The sequence below is a fragment of the Thermobia domestica genome, chromosome 13, assembly GCF_964235325.1.
Source record: "Thermobia domestica chromosome 13, izTheDome1.hap1.1, whole genome shotgun sequence".
NCBI lineage: Eukaryota > Metazoa > Arthropoda > Insecta > Zygentoma > Lepismatidae > Thermobia > Thermobia domestica.
In genome coordinates, this window is record NC_137466.1 from 87,311,638 (window position 1) to 87,332,082 (window position 20,445).

Below are 20,445 nucleotides of genomic sequence, written 5' to 3' on the forward strand. Positions count from 1 at the left end.
GGCCCAGATATTCATATTATTAGAAAAATTACCCTGTTCTATCCAAAATTGCAAATGGTAAATATGTGCAATGACTGCGCAAGGGCTTTCCCAAAAGTCACTGAAGGAGGCATTACCAGCATACATGAATTAGTTGTCAGCAAGTCATCGTTGCAAGCGGATTCTACATGGCGGAAAAGTTTTAATGTTATTCCTGGTTACATAACGACATAGGAGAGTTGGCTAGTACACATGCAACGAATCCTGATCGATGTATCTAAAGATCATTTAGAGGACAAGTGAGACATGTTCGTCATAACATGAAAGTTACATCTCTATAGTGTAACCATTTGGGAGAAAATAGAGTGAATAAGCACCAGTGCTCTGTAAAATAAACACCGTATAAAAGTTGCTTTTCTCCCGTTTCTGGCAGCCTCTCGCTCGGAAACTATGCAGTTTATGATCTATGTTTGTGTAAATATTTTCCCGTATTTAGGTGTGCAGAATCACACGGTATTCATTAATGTCCTTGTATAAGTACTAAAGATCATTCTCTCTTTGTTTGCAAAGTTACATTTATTTTCAGTTTTGACTATTTACTTCCTACGGTCATACCTTTTATACTAAATGAAATCATGAGAAATTAATTATGAAAATATATGACTTCTATACTGTAAACGGGATTCGAACTGGTGATAAACAGGTCTTGTAATTGCCAGCTTAAAAAACTCGACGATACCAATAGGCTCGAAGACTGATATAGAGATCAGAAATCTTACCCCTGGTATAAAGAATTCCTAGTTCGATCTCAGATCATGAGAGTTTATTCATTAATAACGTTCCATCTGTAAGTTTTATCGAGATTTGTAAGTTTTCCGTGATCCATAGATTTCACCAATCATGATTTACTTACAAATATTCTAATGCATTCACCTTTAGTTCGATCCAAGTCCATATAAGTTTGTGCTGGACAACATTTTATGGACTGAGTTTTTTCAGGGTTCTTCCCTTTCCTTCTATTATTTTTCATAATCAGTCACTTTCATTAATCATCCATCTTCTTTATTCAAAAGGACATAATCGTAGGACGTAAAACTAAAAGATTCACTTTCGTTTCGAAAGTAATTTTGTAAATTGCATGTTGCACTAAACTTGCGATTTATGTTCATTATTTACCAATTTCTGTCATTGTATTCATCGAATCGCAGAAGTATTTCAGTCTGTGATAACATTGTAATACCACAAAAATATAGAAGTATGAACATTAGATACATATGTCGATCGGTAAGACTTTTCGGTACCGGTGTTTGAGAATAATAATTACTTCAAAATATTGTAAATCCCTACGAGAAAGCTGATCTTACATTAACTTGATTAACATTCATTTCAATGATCCGTTTTATGAGAACAAAACGGTGTAGATGTAATGTTGTTATAAATTCAGAATAATTTGGTAGATCAAAAGATCCAATATATTCAGGCAAAAATTTTCTTGTAAGCCTTATATATGGTGAACTACATATAGTATATCCAAATCCAAATCATCACTTAACTCGGTATGATGTGTTTACTCCGTAAAAAAGAAATCTCGATTTAGATTCAAAAATTGTGTTGCCCCTCATCAAAAAAACTCCAATATATTTCAATCAAAAATTTTCTTGTACACCTTATATCTGGAGAACTACATATAGTGTAACCAAACCCAAACTATCGCTTAACTCAGTCTGAAGTGCTTATTCTGTAAAAAATACGAAAACTCGATTTAGGACCCGTTCAAAAAAATTTTCTGGCCTCTGATCCAAAAAAACAATTATTGGCCAAGATCGCAATCTCTTGATGCATTTTTTTATCATTCTTAAAATTCTTGACCAAAATCGATATCATTTGATCCATTTTTCTGGATCATTCGCAATATTCTTGTTTCTATAGGCCTACTGTATTAGTCATAGTAAAGAAACAAAGTAACAATCTATAAATGTGTGTATTGGTAGATACTAAATGTTCGTATCTTATGTTGATAATATTTAAACATAAACACAAGTACTCTCCGTCTCACTAGTTAGTACTTCCTAACGTGATGCAAATACAAAATGTTCGAAGAGCTTAATAAAATTACAACTAATAGCAATGCGACAGTGAAACTACGTAATTACAAACGCAATACCTGTATATTAAATGAAAACTCGAATTCTTAATACGAACGAATGTATAAAAGTAAATTTTGTGATGATATCTTACTGAGCTATCAAAATTTCTTATTATGTACTCTTCGTGTATTAAATGTGGGTCCGATTCCCAATGAAAGTAAACTCCCTCGTGCCTATATGTTAAGCATATACGCGTATTGTGCGAAGGACCTGGGTTTGATTCCCGGTCTATCCTCATGCGGTTTGGATCCCACGTTAAATTGTAGATTCACGTTTCATATACCCTCGGTGCTGAATGAGACGCTAAAACTCGAAATCATCCAAGGGGACACGGTGGCTCAGTGGTAGATCGTTCACTTCTGGTGCATGGGGTCCTTGGTTCGATCTCCGCTCGCGCCAAGTGAGCTTTGTGGTGGACAAACACCGTGTGCGTGGGTTTTCTCGGGGTTCTCCCGTTTCCTCTCACTTTCTTTGTTCCAACTTTTCCATTCATTTCTCATCATCACCGTCTCCTTTAGCCTAGCCGGCATAACCATGGGACGTAAAACATAAACATTTCATTTTCCAAATCATCCAACCAAATTGACACAATGAAATCATACTCATATCCTGTGTTAGGCCCACGTTTCACATAGCCTCGAAATAAAGAAGTAATTCAACAAATTAGCTACTCCACATTTGAATTCTAAAGAAAGAGAAAATATGTTTTACTCATAAGAAGGAACGACTTTTCCTAGCTCTCCTATTTATTAAATTTATCCGTTAGCTCCAGATAGTCTCTTAAACTACATATTTTACTCTTGAACAATTAAGCAATTAACATAGATTAGCATTAATTAGGGATTTTATAAGCCGCTTATTGACCTATTTTCAAACATACCATCTTAGCATTCGACTAATAGGACTAAGGAAGTATCTAAAAACTGTCAGAATGGCGGTAGAATTCGTATCGGGATCTCCTGAGTTGGAAGAGAGAATTTTAACAATTCACCAAAAGTCCTCTTGGTAAAGTTTACATATCAAAATTCGCTAATAAGGCTAAACAAAACCTACTTAAAACTACGGAATTTATCTGTTTCGGGGATTATGTCCAAAGTATTCCAATTGCATGATATAGTTATCTCCTTTCACTGAGACCAATATAATTATGTTTGATTACGTTTTTCTACTACGATAAAGGAGTTCCTTCTTAACCCTTTCCAGTAGTAGTGAAAAGTCCAATAAAAAATATATGCAGCTGTTTTTTCTCGTTTCGTCTTACAAAGCTGAAAGACAAGAATAGTTCTTGAGGTACAATTGTTCTTGTTGAGATTCTTTCTGCAAAAGAGAAAGAAACATCTCCAACAATTTCTTCCCTTCACTTGCAATGATTCTTAAGCGTGTCTTTAGCAGAATTATTGGAAATGCAACCAGCTAGGTTCTCTCCCTCTTGAAAATACGAGAATTCCTCCCATCTGCTCTCATTCTTTGCCTTAATCCAGTTGAGTATCGATCTCTCGAATTGCCTTATTTCGATATATTCCCTGAGGATCGAGTGTCAGTTCCTCCAGGGAATTGCATCTGTCATGACAAGTCATTGACTGGATGTAGAAAAGGTTCTGATATTGGAAACCAGAAGCTATGGAGCTCATAAAAATCTATTTCTCTGCTTTTCTATATCCCCACCGTGTATCTATTCTTGGTTTTCGTAGAGTGAAAAAAAAAAGAACTGCTATATTAAAAGTGACAGCTCCAGTGACTGCGAACGTTCCGATCAACATTGTTCATAATAAATAAAAGAAAAATATATGGTAAGAGAATAATACTAAAAATAGATTTCTAATGACAAATCTGATCATGCTTTGGAAAATAATACCTTCTTGTTTCCGACAAATTACATCGTCAGTAGTTTAAAATTAAGAAGATATTTATAGAAGTTGATATTTTTCAAGAACATTATTTTTTTAAATACATTTTCTCCGTTGATTTTTTCTTTATAGACCGTTCAATCAAGAACAAAGTTACTTTTCCCCACGGAGTCAGTAATATACTACAGTATTGTACAGTACTTCCTCTAGTAAAAATACACACGATACCTTTCTGTCTCTAGCTGCTGGAACATAAGGATCAATTTGAATGCAGTTTCCTTAAACGTAAATAATACATTATTTCAAATTACCCTCGAAATAGCCCTTTTGTTCTGAAGTTATTTATTAAAAAAAGAAAAAGAGCAAATAAGGGATAAGTATGGGCGTTTGCTATTAATTGTACACGGGACGTTGTTAAACTGTAAGTCTAATTTCAAAAGAATTAATATATATAAGCGGCGTGAAGATAAGGTGAAATCAAGACGGTATAAAACTTAGAAGTTAGTGAGGAGGATTGAAGGAGGAGGGTCACTGTAGTTCAACATCAATGAAGGCATGAGTTTGAAACAGAACTTCATAGACGCTTGACAATTACACAGCTTTGTGACAAGTTTGAGATGCGTGGTATCATTTGTGATGTGCACAAGGGAAGATCCGGAAGACCTCGTATAGCTGCAAATCCTGTTCTCCGGCTATAGTTTTAGAAGAAAATTTGAATTACTTTAACAACCTTCAGCTAACTGTACAAATGCAGGAAACTGTATTGTGTTTCATTGTATTAAGTATTAAATTTGAGATGTATAATTAAGTTTAGTACTAACGTCACAACCAGTTTGAGCTCCTGCGGTATCTGTACGGGTGCAGGAAACTTGTATTCTGTTTTCTTGTAATATGTATTAAACTTCTGATTAATAATTAAATTTAGCAGTAACCTGGTTAAATGTTTTCTTTCATTAAAGTCTTTCGACAAACTCTATATTCATTTAAAATAAGAAGAAATCAATGTCGGATGAATTTCTCGGTTCAAGATAAAGATCTGGTTAAAAGGTGGTATATTTTTTAGTAGAGGGTGCATTCTGAGTTTAGATACTTGGATGTAAAACAATACATGGGTTGAAATTTAAGATTCTAAAGATCAGTAAAATGCAATCAACCCTCCAACTTACCACATTAGTTTGTGGGGGCTCGACCACATTTTAAATATATAGTGTAAATTAATTTTAACTTACTGGGAAACGAGACTTGATGTAATTTCAATTCCCAGTCTCAGCTTCCGAAAAAGTAATCCACAATTTCTGTGTATTAAATCTTTTAAAATGTTTGTTCTAGTATCAAGGGAAAAAATGACTTTGGCAACAAAAACTGTTCTGGTATTCATACAATTTCCTTCTATCTTTCACTGCATGAAGGTAAAACATCAAGCTATAAGAAACATGTTTTTTTTTCTTTAGCCTTGCACAAATATATCCACTTCTGTGGAGCAAAATAAAAAGAAACCCTGGGGTGAACTTTTCCTACTTCAGGGTCTACTAGACGTCACTGTGTACTTTGCGTACCCAAAAAACAAATGTATACTTGCAGGATTTATATAAAAAATATAAATAAAAATCTTGAGGTTAAAACGTTAGAAGAGTACAACGATTTGGTAAACCTTCTTAAGCTGTTAACCTGAGAAATTTGTCTTGTTGTCATGAGAAACCTTCTTCTTGGTGTTGCCTTAAGCAAGATAAGTTATTAATTTCGTGCAAAGCCGTCCTCTTCTTTTTTTCGTGTTGCTTTTGTGTCACAGATTGAAAAGCTCTTTCCTAAGGTTATTTCAGTCCTGTTTCCAAGCTCATCTTCACGTTAAATGGAAAGATAACAGTATTACCTCCCACCCTCCATTGAGGAGACAGGGATTACAATGGTGGCGGTGGTAAAACAAGGTCTTCAGATATTAACACAGCCAATAAGCGAGTTGATAGGACAATTGCAACGCTCTTTTCTTTACCTTGCTTCTTTGTCTTTTTGCTAATGCCACTTAACACTTCAGATGGATAACCACAAAACTTCATAATCGCTGTTTTTTAAAACTCCATTTTAAAGAAAGAACTACTTAATATGTTTTCTATAGTATAAAAATATGGTAAACTGTCTTAGAGTTTCAGAGAATAGAGTAGTGTACTTCAAATGTTAAGTAAGTTCATTTCTAGTGTTTAAAGGTTAGATTCTGCTCCTCCTATATTATTAATTATATTTATATTTGAATGTTATGCCTTTATGATATTTGTATTGTTCCGAAGTCGGTCTGGTCTGGTGACAGACTTCTGTCGTGGAAACTTAACAAAGAATGTTTGGCATAGCAAAATTAATTAGTTTGATTTGGTTACTGAAGTTTGGTGTCTCTATTCAGCAGCGAGACTAGATGAGATGGGAACCTATAACCTAAGGTGGAATCCGTTCAATGTTTTTCAATCGGAAACCAAACCCGGAATCTCATTCACTATAGGCGCGAGCGCTACTCACTACACCAACAGAGGGAGCAAATTTAATAGTCATCCTTCTGGCATTCATAAGTAACATTCAACAAATTAAGAAATTTGTACACTCTACGGTTTCTGTTTACCTTTTTAGACTTTTTTCCTTCAACTTTTGCCCTATGATAGTACCACGTGACATTACGTCACGTTCGGGTGATACAATTTCAATGTAAACCTAACCTCACCCTTTCATTACATCCTGCAATTTTTTTTAAGATTCTTCTGTTTCGTCAACTTTCTAGAACACCAAATATTTTCCTTATCAATTATCATATCTATATTTTGAATGCTTATATATTTTGAACGCTTCTTTTATATTGAGTTTTCATATCTTTTTCGAGAAGTTCGTGGTGGCTCAATTGTAGAATGCTTGTCTCTTGTTTCTAGGTTTCGTGGTTCTATCCCAGGCAGCTCCGAGTGGGCTTTGGTGGACAAATACACATGCGTGGGTTTCCTTGAGAATCTTCCAACTTTTCGTTCCACTATTGTGTTCATTATCATCATCACCACCATTATCTTCCTTAGACTTGGAGCAGAACCATGGGATGTTAAAGAATCTTTTTTCGCAGTATTAATGTTGATGTAACACAATAATCCACACGAAACATTTGATAGGTCACTTTCAGTTTCTTAAAGTATTCTATTCTTATTCTTAAATGCTTTTTTCGCAGTTCCTCTTATCATTCCATATTTTCATCAATAATAGTAAACACTTAGCCAAAACTAATGATCTATTCTACTTTTTTTCTCTTCAGCTTCCATAGTTAACACATTTCCTTTTAATAGTTACCATCGCTTTTGTCTATTTAACATTTATTTTTCACACTTACTCTTTGAGTTTTCGAAGTTGATTTAAATTTATTTCCGATTATAATTTAGATTTTCAAAGTGAATACATTTCACTGTTCTCTCTACTACTCCTAAATCCGTTCCCAGTATGTAGATATTTTCCCCATGTTTCTTCTAAGTTCAATATTCTAAACTATTAGTAACAAGCGATATTCACCTCTATCTTTTCTGCCAATCATATTTTGGTTCGGTACTTCTCCTGTTCCAGCTCTTATTCCTACACAAGTCTCGTCTGAGTTTTCCATCACAATCTTTATTTAACACCCCCGTCAATATTTCTTAGGATAAAAAAACGTTCCTAGTTCAATTAATACTGTATTTCGTTCTTTTTTTTTTTAAAAAAAACAATCTTTCATATGTTATTCTCACTAGATCAATAGATAGAATATCATGTGTTCAATTGCTTTTCCGTACTGAAGGTATGTTCAAACATCTTCCATTTTTCTAAATATGAACTCTCATGGGAGAAAAATAATGAGAAGAAAATATATATTTTTAGGTGATTTAAACCAGTGGCATCAAACGTGGAATATTCAAGATGACTACATAAGGGGTATGTAAAATTTAAAATGACATAGTTATATTAAGTATACAGAATGATCCTTCTGTTTATAGTAAAATTAGTTATTTAATCAGGGAAGAAAAATTTTATAATTAGTTTTCCATATAATTACCAATAATTTGAATTAAGTATAGTTTAAAGTAGGGATGCACGATTGAATGTGAAAGTATATGTTGGTAGAGCTATACAAACATAAGGTCGAATAACACTGATACAAATAACTAGGAAGTTTAGATGAAAAAAGATTGAATACCATTGAGATATAAACAACTAGAAAGTTTAGAAGAAATAAAAATTGAATACCACTGATTTAAACTGTTAGAAAGTTTAGGAAAATATGGTTGGTTAACACAGATTTAAACACGTAGAAAGTTTAAAATAAAATGGTTGATGCCACTTATTTAAGCAACTAGAAAGTTTAGAAGAAAAGATTGAATACCGTTTACTTAAACAACTAGGAAATTTAGAAGAAAAGATTGAATAACATATATTTAAACAACTAGAAAGTTTAGAACAAGAAAGATGGAATACTATTGATTTAAACAACTAGAAACTTTAGTAGAAAAGATTGAATACTATAGATATAAACAACTAGAAAGTATAGAAGAAAAAGGTGAAATACTATTGATTTAAAAAACTAGAAACTTTAGAAGGAAAGGTTGAATACTATAGATATAAACAACTAGAAAGTTTAGAAGAAAAGGTTGAATACTATAGATATAAACAACTAGAAACTTTAGAAGAATAGGTTGAATATTATAGATATAAACAACTAGAAACTTTAGAAGAAAAGGTTGAATACTATAGATATAAACAACTAGAAACTAGAAGAAAAGGTTGAATACTATAGATATAAGCAACTAGAAAGTTTAGAAGAAAAAGATAAAATACTATTGATTTAAAAAAAACTAGAAACTTTAGAAGGAAAGGTTGAATACTATAGATATAAACAACTAGAAACTAGAAGAAAAGGTTGAATACTATAGATATAAACAACTAGAAACTTTAGAAGAAAAGGTTGAATACTATAGATATAAACAACTAGAACGTTTAGAAGAAAAAGATGAAATACTATTGATTTAAACAACTAGAAACTTTAGTAGAAAAGATTGAATACTATAGATATAAACAACTAAAACGTTTAGAAGAAAAAGATGGAATGCTATTGATTTAAACAACTAGAAACTTTAGAAGAAAAGGTTGAATACTGTATATATAAACAACTAGAAACTTTAGAAGAAAAGGTTGAATACTATAGATATAAACAACTAGAACGTTTAGAAGAAAAAGATGAAATACTATTGACTTAAACAACTAGAAACTTTAGATGAAAAGGTTGAAAACAGTATATATAAACAACTAGAAACTGGAAGAAAAGGTTGAATACTATAGATATAAACAACTAGAAACTTTAGAAGAAAAGGTTGAATACTATAGATATAAACAACTAAAAGCTTTAGAAACTTTATAGAAAAGATTGAATAACACTTATTTAAACAACTAGAAAGTTTAGAAGTAAAAGATGGAATGCTATTGACTTAAACAACTAGAAACTTTAGATGAAAAGGTTGAAAACAATATATATAAACAACTAGAAACTGGAAGAAAAGGTTGAATACTATAGATATAAACAACTAGAAAGTTTAGAAGAAAAAGATGAAATACTATTGATTTAAAAAAAACTAGAAACTTTAGAAGGAAAGGTTGAATACTATAGATATGAACAACTAGAAACTAGATGAAAAAGTTAAATACTATAGATATAAACAACTATAAACTTTAGAAGAAAAGGTTGAATACTATAGATATAAACAACTAGAAAGTTTAGAAGAAAAAGATGGAGTACTATTGATTTAAACAACTAGAAACTTTAGAAGAATAAGGCGCAACAACTAGAACTTTATTTGACTGATGATTCTCGGTTACAATAGCAAGAAGAAAAACGCCGAAGGGTGATGAGATAACAGGTCTTTTAGCTCTAAGTGATTTGGAAAGATTTCACTAAGGAAAATGATCATGAAGTTACCCCAAATGATATGGAAGGTAGCAAAGGAAATACAGATTAAGAAAATGAACCAGAATAGGACATATTAAATGGTGATACTGGTGATTTACAGAGATCCACAATTTGTGGTTGGAAATAATATCTGGCGAATTATGTATTTTGAGATAATCAAAGTTTCTTCTGTAGTGTTTCAAAGATAGATTTAAATTAAGTGTAAAGAATATGCTCAAAAGGAGTACTAAATAAATTTTATTTTTATAACTCCCCTATTTTCAGTATATTGTACACACTTTGGAAATTTTTAAAAAAGAAAGCTCCAATAAATAAATAAATGGTTAAAGACTATTTCCATGCCATAAAAATGGAGCGTTAAGGATTAATTTTCAGTATTGACAAAATCTAGATTACACATCATTAAAAGCGCAAAAAAGAAAGAAACACACAACACTTCAAAATAATACATCATAGAGTGATTTAATAACAGATTAATCACCAATGTAACAGAGTAACCATCTTTCGAACAGCAAAACGAATCAAATCAACAGAAAACACCTAACTTCTTCTTTGAGCACCAAAATAATTACGATTGTTGTTTTTAGAACCAGAAAGAGTAGAATATTTAGTTTTTCGTGTTTCTTTTTAATCATTGGACGTGTATACACTGAATGGTACATCGGAGCTATTTTTTCAGAAGATAAGAATGTGTCACTCACTTGCACGAAGTCAACAAAAGACCAGCAGGGAGTTATGATAATGGAAAGAGGAAGCACAAGATAGTGTCATCCTTATTTAGCGTAGACATTTACTACGTAGTAATTACACAATGATAGATATTTCAATAAAAATGTTTGTCTACTCAAAGTACTGTATAATTCTCAATCCAAAAAGAAATCTATTAAAGACTAGTTGCGCGAATGCTTCAAGAGCATTGCCAGAACGAACTCATATATATATATATATATATATATATATATATATATATATATATATATATATATATATATATACACAAAGATGTAGGCTATTTGTCTCTTATAACTAGAGGAAGAATAATTGCATATGGGAAGCCGGAATGCCAAAAACCAAGTTGCTCGAGCCATGAGCCTAGACAGTAAAACAATGAGATAGTGAATTGAATGATTCGAACCAGAAGTGAAACAGGTATTGCAAACTAATGCGAAACTGAGTAGACTGCAAGTGACAACGGAAGACAAAAATGTTTTGATTATTGAAGCTAATGCAGCGAACCCGTTCGCTGTTGCAACAAACCTAAAAACAACTTTAGGACTGGAATGCAGTGCAGAAACATGTAACTGCACTCATATTATTTGTTCTGCTTTGTAGGTCAAACTAATAGATGCGCATATCGCACGGACGCACATCAACGAGCCACAAGACTTCTGGGACCGTGTAATCGGGAATGATAAGAAACTGTTTAGTTTATACAAAGAAGGAAACCTGTTAAAACGTTCTACGTTTTACAAGACATATGCTCAAAATGGAGGGCTCAAAATTAAAAAAAAAAATTTGAAAAATATCATATCTCTATGATTTACAGTCCCCGATAAATGACTCATTGAATCTCCCGAAATCCGAACTTTTTGGCCAATATCTGGGGAATGGCCGCCAATTGGCTAGTGGCCAACGGTTACTATTTGGTACCAAAACTCATCTTCCTCTTACGTATTGATTAAAACCAATATGGTTCCCGAGATATGGCTCCTTAAATCTCCCGAAATCGGAACATTTTTGGCCAATATCTCGGAAACGGTAAGAGTGACGCGAAAAATTCAATCACTTTCTCAGATAAATTTTGATGCTCTTGCAAATAGAGGGCTCAAAATTGAAAAATCGCAAATAACAAACACACGCACACATGCTATAGAGAATTCAGTAACGAACTCCTTAAGTTCGTTGAAAAAGAAGTAGGATTCGAAAAAAGACAACATCTACCATATACTAGGCATATTTTCCGAACATACTATAAAACTACACTAAAATTCGAATTAGATACAGATTTCTGTTAATCTTCCTCACTGGAAGGGTCCAGTGAATCTTCAATGTCATTGTGAACTTGATTTTCTTCCCACAGAAGGTCGCCCTCAGTCATTCACCATATGTCGCGAAAACAAAAAGATCCAGTACTTTTGGGTACGACATTGAGTTTTAAAAAAAAAAAAAACAATACAAAAATTGTCTTAGATTTGGAAATATACTATATATCGGAATTTAGTATAAAACTACACCAGAAAAGTTTACAGAAAAGAATGTAGCTCAACATTGGCGAAATATTTTTTTTATGAAAAAATATCGTATTTGTGGGTGGTTGAATAAAGAATTGTGGCAACGGGATATTATATTCACGAAGTAGAAGCATGAATATTACGAAAAATCGACAGCAATCGGTTAGAGGTTTTAGAAATGTGAGCAGGATAAAAAAAAAGTAGAGAATTAGCTGGCTCGAAAACAAAATAAATGAGAAACTATTAGGAAGAAAGAAAAAGAGAACAATATTGAACGTAATTGCTTTAAAAAGAAATAAAACTGGAAAGAACATTCTTTGTTTAAAAAAATGTATTGTAAATGATATGATAGATAGTATGATAGAAGGAAAATGAGGAAGTGAGAGAAAAAGACTATCAAGATAAAAATAGGCCACAGGCCATCATGACGTAAATTATACAATCTATTTACGATGATTATGATTATATACAAGATAATTAAAACCTTTCCCCAAAACTAAAGTCGTTATTCCTGACTGGAATAAATTGAAGTTTTAATTGGCTACACTGATTTTTCCTCTTTCTGGCAGGTGTGCCTCCACTCTCACGAATCACTTTTCTGGTATAGTGTGAAAGAGTTGCGCTCTCTCACAGAAGGAAATAGATGAGTATGGTTGAGAATAACTTCAGGACGAAAAATGTATAATAACATGGGAAGAGTTCCGGATGGAGAAGATTCATCAGGAACGTCGACCCCCACATAAGAGAGAAAAAGAAAGAGAAAATAAAAGAAGTGTACGAAAGTTGCTCTCATATGTTCATACATTACAAAATCAATCAACTCTCAATTATCTCGGACCTGTGCTCACAAAAGGAGGGGTTCATTCGGGCAATTTCAAATCTTTAAACAAGTTAATAACAAAAAGCGTATGAGAATAATAATAGATTTTTTTTTAGGAAAACAACCATTCTAACCAAAGCCATAACCATAGAGGGGTCACAGTGGCTAAGTGATAAAGCGTTGACTCTGATGCAAAATATCCATGATCCAATCCTAGTACATATGCGTTTGTGGTGGACAACATCGCATCTGAGGTTTTTTTCAAGGTTCTCCCGTTTACTTTCACATTCTCATTCCACCAAATTTTCATGATTCGCTATCATTAATCATTCGTTTCCTTTAGCATACAGGGTAAGCGTAGGACGTTAAATAAGAAACATCATTTCATGTAACAGAGGTAGGGTAGAGTGGATATGTTGGAGGTCACCCACCATAATACCCTCACGCCAACGGAGCGTTGAGCATCGAAATTTTAAGGGGTTCCTATTCCTCAAGTCCGCTCTACTTCCTTACCCACTTCTTCAAAGAAGTTTGGTTATTTGTAGAAGAATGAAGACCAATAAGCTGAAGTAATTTGTTTATAACTTAAAAATCAAGCTATTCTCGCCTGCATATAACCAGCAACTTTTTTTTTTTTTTTTTTTTTTTGTCTTCACAACTATCATCAAAATTAACTACGTAGCTTGTTAATACGAATTATAAGAAATGAGAACATTTAGCAACATAGCACAACTTAATTTTGACACATGTTTACTTCAAACCTGACGTAATCAGTATAGTTGACTTAACATTATATGTTGTTCAATTAAACTGTAGTTAGTAAGTCCACGGTTGCTGATACTTTCAAAGAGAATCTGTTCGCGTTAAAATACGAGTAAAATAATTAAAAAAAAAAGTTATGTGGAAGTGTAGAAGCAGTGTTCACATTTTAAGCTGTTTTCACGCGACTAAGACTTAAAAGTACTTTTAGGCTGATTGGAACTTATACACGATTTTTTCCCCAAAATTGTAGGCAAAAATTAGAGTTAAAAATAGGAGTTAAAGTCAAGGTTCTTCCTTGTCCGTTGTCTCGGAAACTGAGAGAAAGAATCCAATTCTGTGAAAAACTTGGTGCAGTGAACCTGTAGTTGTTGGTTAACTCTCATTTGTTCAAATTGATCAACTCGTGTGGATCAGGAATTGAAGGGGAATAACACATAAGAACAGTCAATATTTTTTATTGTTTTTTTTCCATCAGTGCTAGAACAGCTTCAGTACCATAATTGGAGATTTGTCTATCTCTTCGTAACAAGTTCTCTCCAAGCCCATTAATTGACAGCGACATCCCTTTCCTCCGTAGTGACCATGCAATCAAAGCTATTTTTGAGCAAACATTTGTAAACCTGGTAGTTACTGGAAATCCGTCTTAAATTCGCATCTGTTAGCAACATCAAAGTTACCAAATTCAATCGTTTTTTTTTCTTTCTTTAACACGTTAGCTGTCATGTGGGTCCGATCGGACCTACTGGAGTGATCTAAGAAAATGTTCTTGTAGGTCCGATCGGATCCACAATTTCTAATTCGTCGAATTGACGTTAGAGTATTTGTATTGTAAAATCCTGTCTCTACTGTTAATGAACTGTTGTGTTTCTATTACACATAATATATGAGAAATTTACACTGTAGGTTTTGGTCTTTGATATTGATTATTAACGCCGCTAGGGGCGCTAAATACCAAGTAACAAGCATTTGCTGCTTTTGTAGACCCGATCGGACCTATGTGTTACTTTTTCAATGACATGTTAAAAAGTTTAACAATGGATTCATTATTTATTCTAATTTATTTTCACAAGATGTCAGTGTCCCTGTCATTTGCTGAATTTTCAGAAAAGTCCAGATCACTACACTGCTATTACTAATGAGATCGGATTTCTTCGTTTTTCATTGCATAAAGATACTACTTATTAGCACTAAAAACAAGATGAATATATCCACACTTTTCACTTCTGCGCATGTAGTAATAAACAAATAACTTTCTAACAGAGTTGCCAGTTCAACTGTAATTTATCCCCTTGCTCATAAACAAAATATACACACGTAGCACAGTGCATCGACCAATAGACAAAAATGAGAAAAGGAACAATTTTCTTCGGACTTGCAAATAGCACGGAATGAAGCACAAATGATTCACAAGACAGAAGTCCCTAGGCACAAACTTATGACAACCCGTCAGCCCACAGAGGGCGCGCGTAAAGTTACCACATTAGACCGACCCGAGTCGAGATGATACTCTTACAGATGAGAATTCGCATGCATAACTACTATACTAGACCGACCTGAGTCATTATCTCCACAGCGATCGCACTGGTGTTTCAGACCGAAGCGAAAGTTGAGACCTTTTGCCACTAGTGGGCAGTTATAGCACAGGTACATTCTTTCCTTTACGACGAACGATTGGTAATCATTTTTTACTGGTATATTTGTAATATCTCAAAAAAGCCTAAACATATCTTGAGATCTCTGCAGGAATATCTTCCTTTAATGATTTCCTTTGGATTCAGCAATAGTGTGTGTGCAAGTGTCCGCAATATTGACTGTAGTTAGTGAAATTGCGAAAGAAAACACCATGAAAAACAAGGACATTTTTAAAAGATGGATAAGAACCACCAGTGCTAGTCGGAAGAAAGCGGAAACTATTCAGGCTATTTGCAGTCGTTATAAAGTTGAAGACGTCACGGAACATGTGTACAACAGCTTAGAGAAATTTAGTAAGTTATTAATATGGCCTTGAGCAAAAAAAAAAAAAAAAAAAAAAAAAAAAAAAAAAAAAAAATGGAGGATGTCGCACAGAGTTTCGTCGGTTTTCCTAGCTAAAAATAAAGAGTGGTTTGATCGTGCATATACACTTCCGAACTATGTCTCAACAGTGATAACTATTCGGTATCACAGCAACGTGCAGACCGATGTAGCTTGCTCTACTCGCGGTAGAACCAGTAAACAGTTCACAGAGTGTTCAGTAAAAACAAAGAAAAGGCGCTTAGATCCTCTTGTAGCGACTAAATCGGCAGAGGAGCTTGCCTTTGCTGCCAAAGAATCTTCAGTGAAAGTAAATACACTAAGAAATGACGAATAGTTAAAGGATTGTCGGTTTTGCGGAAGAAGCTTTAGAAGCCGTCCACAAAGTCTTCCGTTACTATATGCTACATCTTATAACTTCTCTCTTCAATACTTATTTAGACCTAATGAAGCATATACTTTTTCTATCTGACCCTATTGTCTCCTCCAAGATACAGATTCACGCAAAGGAAAGGAGGACAGATACGGATCTGGAAAGTTATTTCAAGACTGATGCTTCTAATGCTGTCCAACTTCATAATTCTGTCGCTATGGAATTTGATTACTTAGACAGTGAAGGTACTGGCTGATCTTTAAAAAAAAAACTCTAGAACTAATTTAGTCATTTCATGAACTGCTTTTCATTATATTTTAGTGTTATGTAGTTTTGAGTCGTATGGGTTCGTGTTTACGAGTGCCGTAAACAGGAAGGGCTTTATGCAGAGTCGTTTTGACGTATGTTTAGCGTCATACTAAACGCCTGACTACTGCAGGAAACATATGTTAGTTGAACTCTTTAGTATGACACTAATCACACGTCAGAACTACTCTTCATAAGGCCTTAAATGTCTAACTTAATTTTTTTACGTCCCTGGACGGGATATTATTTTCTATATGAGTACAGTTGTCAAGTTCGATAACTTCAAGAATAACTTTGCTTCAGTCTAAGTGAGCAAAGAACGTCTTGCGACACAATAAACATGTAATAAAAGCTTCAGTATGATTTGTTTTATTTTTGTCCACTACTCCCATATGCTCAACGCACTGTGCGTAGGTCCGATCGGACCCCCAATTTTTATGCACGCGGATTCAATACCTTGCCTTAGATTATGTTTCCATATTAATATTATGTTTAAAAAATATGAACAAAACAAGAATAATGTAAGTACGCTTGGCACTTTACCGGTGAACAACAAAATTCACCATTGGCAGCTAACGAGTTAAGGCAACATAAGAATAAATTTATTTGAACTTAACGCCTGCAGCCTAACTGGAGTAACTAATACAGCTCAGAGAAAAATGAGTGAAAGCAAATGTATAGTCAGATTCAATATTTAAAACATATTTTTGACTAAATACAAAAAATAGTATAACAGGTAATCTAAAAAGTGTTGAGCCGCTTGCGCTGAGGTAGCGTCCCAAGTCTCAGTCGCAGCGGGAACGTGTGACGTCATTTGACAGCTGATAGTTGAAACTATGGTAGTAGACGGGCAAAATGTATTGAAATTCTTATAATAAGACATGAGGTATTGAGTCGTGAAGATGAATGAAAATTCCGCAAAACTGCGCTCTATTTTACAATTGTATATCGTTAAAGCAGTAAACGATGCGGGACACGGACAAAATCTCGCGGCCGAAACATCGCCGCCCCAAATCTCGCAGAACAAAATCTCGCCGGGCCAAAACTTCGCGTTGCTAAAACCTCGCCGCCCAAAATCTCGCCGAGCCAAAACCTCGCCATCCAAAACATCGCGTGCCCAAAACCTCGCCGCGAATGAAACTTTTCTTTAAAATTTACCCAACGAGTTTCTTAATATGCAATTTCACATTACAAATATAATAATAATAATAATAATAATAATAATAATAATAATAATAATAATAATAATAATAATAATAAGAAGAAGAAGAAGAAGAAGAAGAAGAAGAAGATACAAAACATCATGTGCGCGGGCTTTCTCGGGTTATTCCAGCTTCCTCCCACTTTCTTTATTCGATCATTTCCTTCATCCTGGTCATGTACATCTCCTTTAACCTACAGGACATAATCAAGGGACGTCGTAAAAACTCATATATTATTCATACTTTCATAAATATTATTAGATTTTTGTTAAAATTTTAAGTTTTTGGATGTTCCAAAGTTCACGAAACTAACCTCGTTAGTTGTCATTACTTTCCTTATGCACACTTTCTTTCCCTATAACCAGTTTAAAAACATTCTGTCGCCCTATCTTCACATTGAAATCCTCTAATACAGAAATAGAATTTTCATATGGTATCGCGGGACTTGGTCAAATACCCGTGATAATTCTTCTGAAACAGCACCTTTTATACCGTCATCCTTATCATCTGTTGGAACATTTACATTTTGGTCAGGCGAGATTTAGGGTATGGCGATATTTTGGGGCGCGAGGTTTTGGAAGGCGAGGTTTTGGCAAGGCGAGGTTTTGGCCCGGCGAGATTTTGGCCCGCAAGGTTTTGGGTGGCGAGGTTTTGGCCCGCGACGTTTTGGGCGGCGAGGTTTTGGCCGGGCGGGATTTTAGCCATGCGAGGCTTTATACCCAAACCAAACGATGCATATGTACGTGAAGAAATTTGTGCTGTTTATGCGCAAGGTACGTTAGCACGAACTTCTCAGTATGAGACTAAAACTTGTTTTGGTCACTGCAGAACTTCTTGAATGGTGTTAAGTTTATTTTAAAAGAGGTCTGTGAAAACCACGTGTCACTTTTTTTAAAACCAGAAATCACAGTTCTATAGCAACTGGTCTATGGTGTTGTCGCAAAAATGGTAGAAGTTCATCGAACAAAAGGGCGCACATACGGTTTCATATTGTTATTTTCAAATTATAATAAATCAAAGGCGGAATACTTTTTAGACTACCTAATTTAATAACATAGACACATCGAGGGCAACCGACAATGGTAACGTGTTGTTGTCCTAAGGTAGGTGAGACGTCAAAATCGGACACATATAAACGGCTTAACGTTCTGTATATACTTCCGTATTCAACAAGTTTTAGTACAGTCACTAGCAAAGCTGAATATTTAATTAATTTTTTTTTTAATTGGTGTGATCATGTAATGCAGCTCTTGAAGGCAGGAAAGTATGGCGGGCAACAGCCCATACTGTGATGGTTGATCTTATATGATAGTTTGCGAACCCAGAGTTCACGTTTGATAGTAGATAACCCAAGTTCGCACGAGAACGCCAACACAAAAGTTTAAAGTTTTTTTTTTAATGAAAAACTTAGATAACACCGTAAACACACCAGAAAATATGAAATAATCTAATTCCGCGATTAACAAGTCTTTCTTAAAGTTAAAGCAAACAGTAATGAAATAAACTAACTCAATTTCAGAAGTTTACAAGGAAAGAGGAATTCTCAACTGCTCCGTTCATCACCTACTCTTGAAATTCTTTTGTTAAATCCACCACTGGATGAAACATTTTAATCTTCACAATGGGAGAGAGCACGATGGAATAATGGTAGAATGCTAACCTTTGGTGCGTGGGGCCTCTTGTTTGATCTCTGAGAAGATAAGTTTGTGATGCCCGTGGGTTTTCTTGGGGTACTCCTGTTTCCTCCCCCACTCTAATTCCACCAATCCTTTCATTCACTTGTCTTAATCATTCGTTTCCCTTGTATTAAAGGACATAATCGTGGGACGTTAAACTGAAAGATTTCAGTTCATTGTTTAATCTTCTCAATGATTCTGATCTTCAAAGTTTTATCCTTCTCCCTCAAGGATTAACTTTGGCTAAAACATTTTTCTTTAATAAATTATGTCTTTGTATACAAATTGTTTTAGCTACTTACGTTTTTAATTATGTCAATTAATTCTTTTACCGATTCCCTTGTAAAATTTCAATAATGTTCTTTGAATTATTAACCTCATTGTGGTCACTCGTGGGAAAGAAACTATTTAGATGGCCACTCACATTTGATGATACTTGTACAAATTTATAAGTTTCCTGGTATTAAGGCAGAAAAGAAAAAAAACTGGACATTTTCATACACTATAACCCTTAGAGTGAAGGAAATCTAACTTTCCTCGTTTTCAGTTTTACTGAGAAGCTTTCAGGAAGCGATGCTTGTATACAAACACGTTTACATCCTTGTGCATACCAATAGACGCTTTTACTTCCTTCCTTCAGGTGGAGATGTTGAACTGAATATCAACAGACTCAAGGTGATCCTTTTAGTCAAACAAAATACAATAAAACCTATTAAGTTAGCAATTTCACTAACTTGATTACAAGCTTAATTCTCACATCTATTTGTGGAACAATACAAATGAAACCCATAGAAGAAAATCATATTACATTGTGTCCAACTACAATTGTAAAACACTGTATTATAGTTAAACTAATACATGTTGGACTGTAAAACTTTAATAAATTAAATCAGCGTTTCTCAATCTTTCTTATCTCGCGGACCCCAGGGATGAACTACTATCTCTCCGCGGCCCTATGAAATCAAAAATTGTTTTTAAATATATTTTGCATACTTATATCATAAAAATAAAGTGATACATTACAACTTTATAACATTAAATACATAATTTATGACAATGCAATACTGTTATAAATGGAGCTATTCTGAAAAATACAATCCTACCATTTAACTGTTGAACATGAACTATCCTATCAAATAGGT

General features: G+C 34.0%; 1 protein-coding gene and 1 long non-coding RNA gene across 2 annotated transcripts in view; one reads left to right on the forward strand and one right to left on the reverse strand.

The window, feature by feature from the left end:
* The window catches only part of LOC145669230 (uncharacterized), a 400,836-nt gene that overhangs the window by 176,957 nt on the left and 203,434 nt on the right, over positions 1-20,445 (reverse strand). The gene's annotated exons all lie outside the window — the stretch shown is intronic.
* Positions 1-20,445, forward strand: part of LOC145669229 (uncharacterized) — a 115,512-nt gene that overhangs the window by 42,113 nt on the left and 52,954 nt on the right. The window contains exon 2 of the long non-coding RNA XR_014128170.1: positions 7,841-7,894. This is a non-coding gene — a long non-coding RNA (uncharacterized LOC145669229). The remainder of the gene's footprint in view (positions 1-7,840; positions 7,895-20,445) is intronic.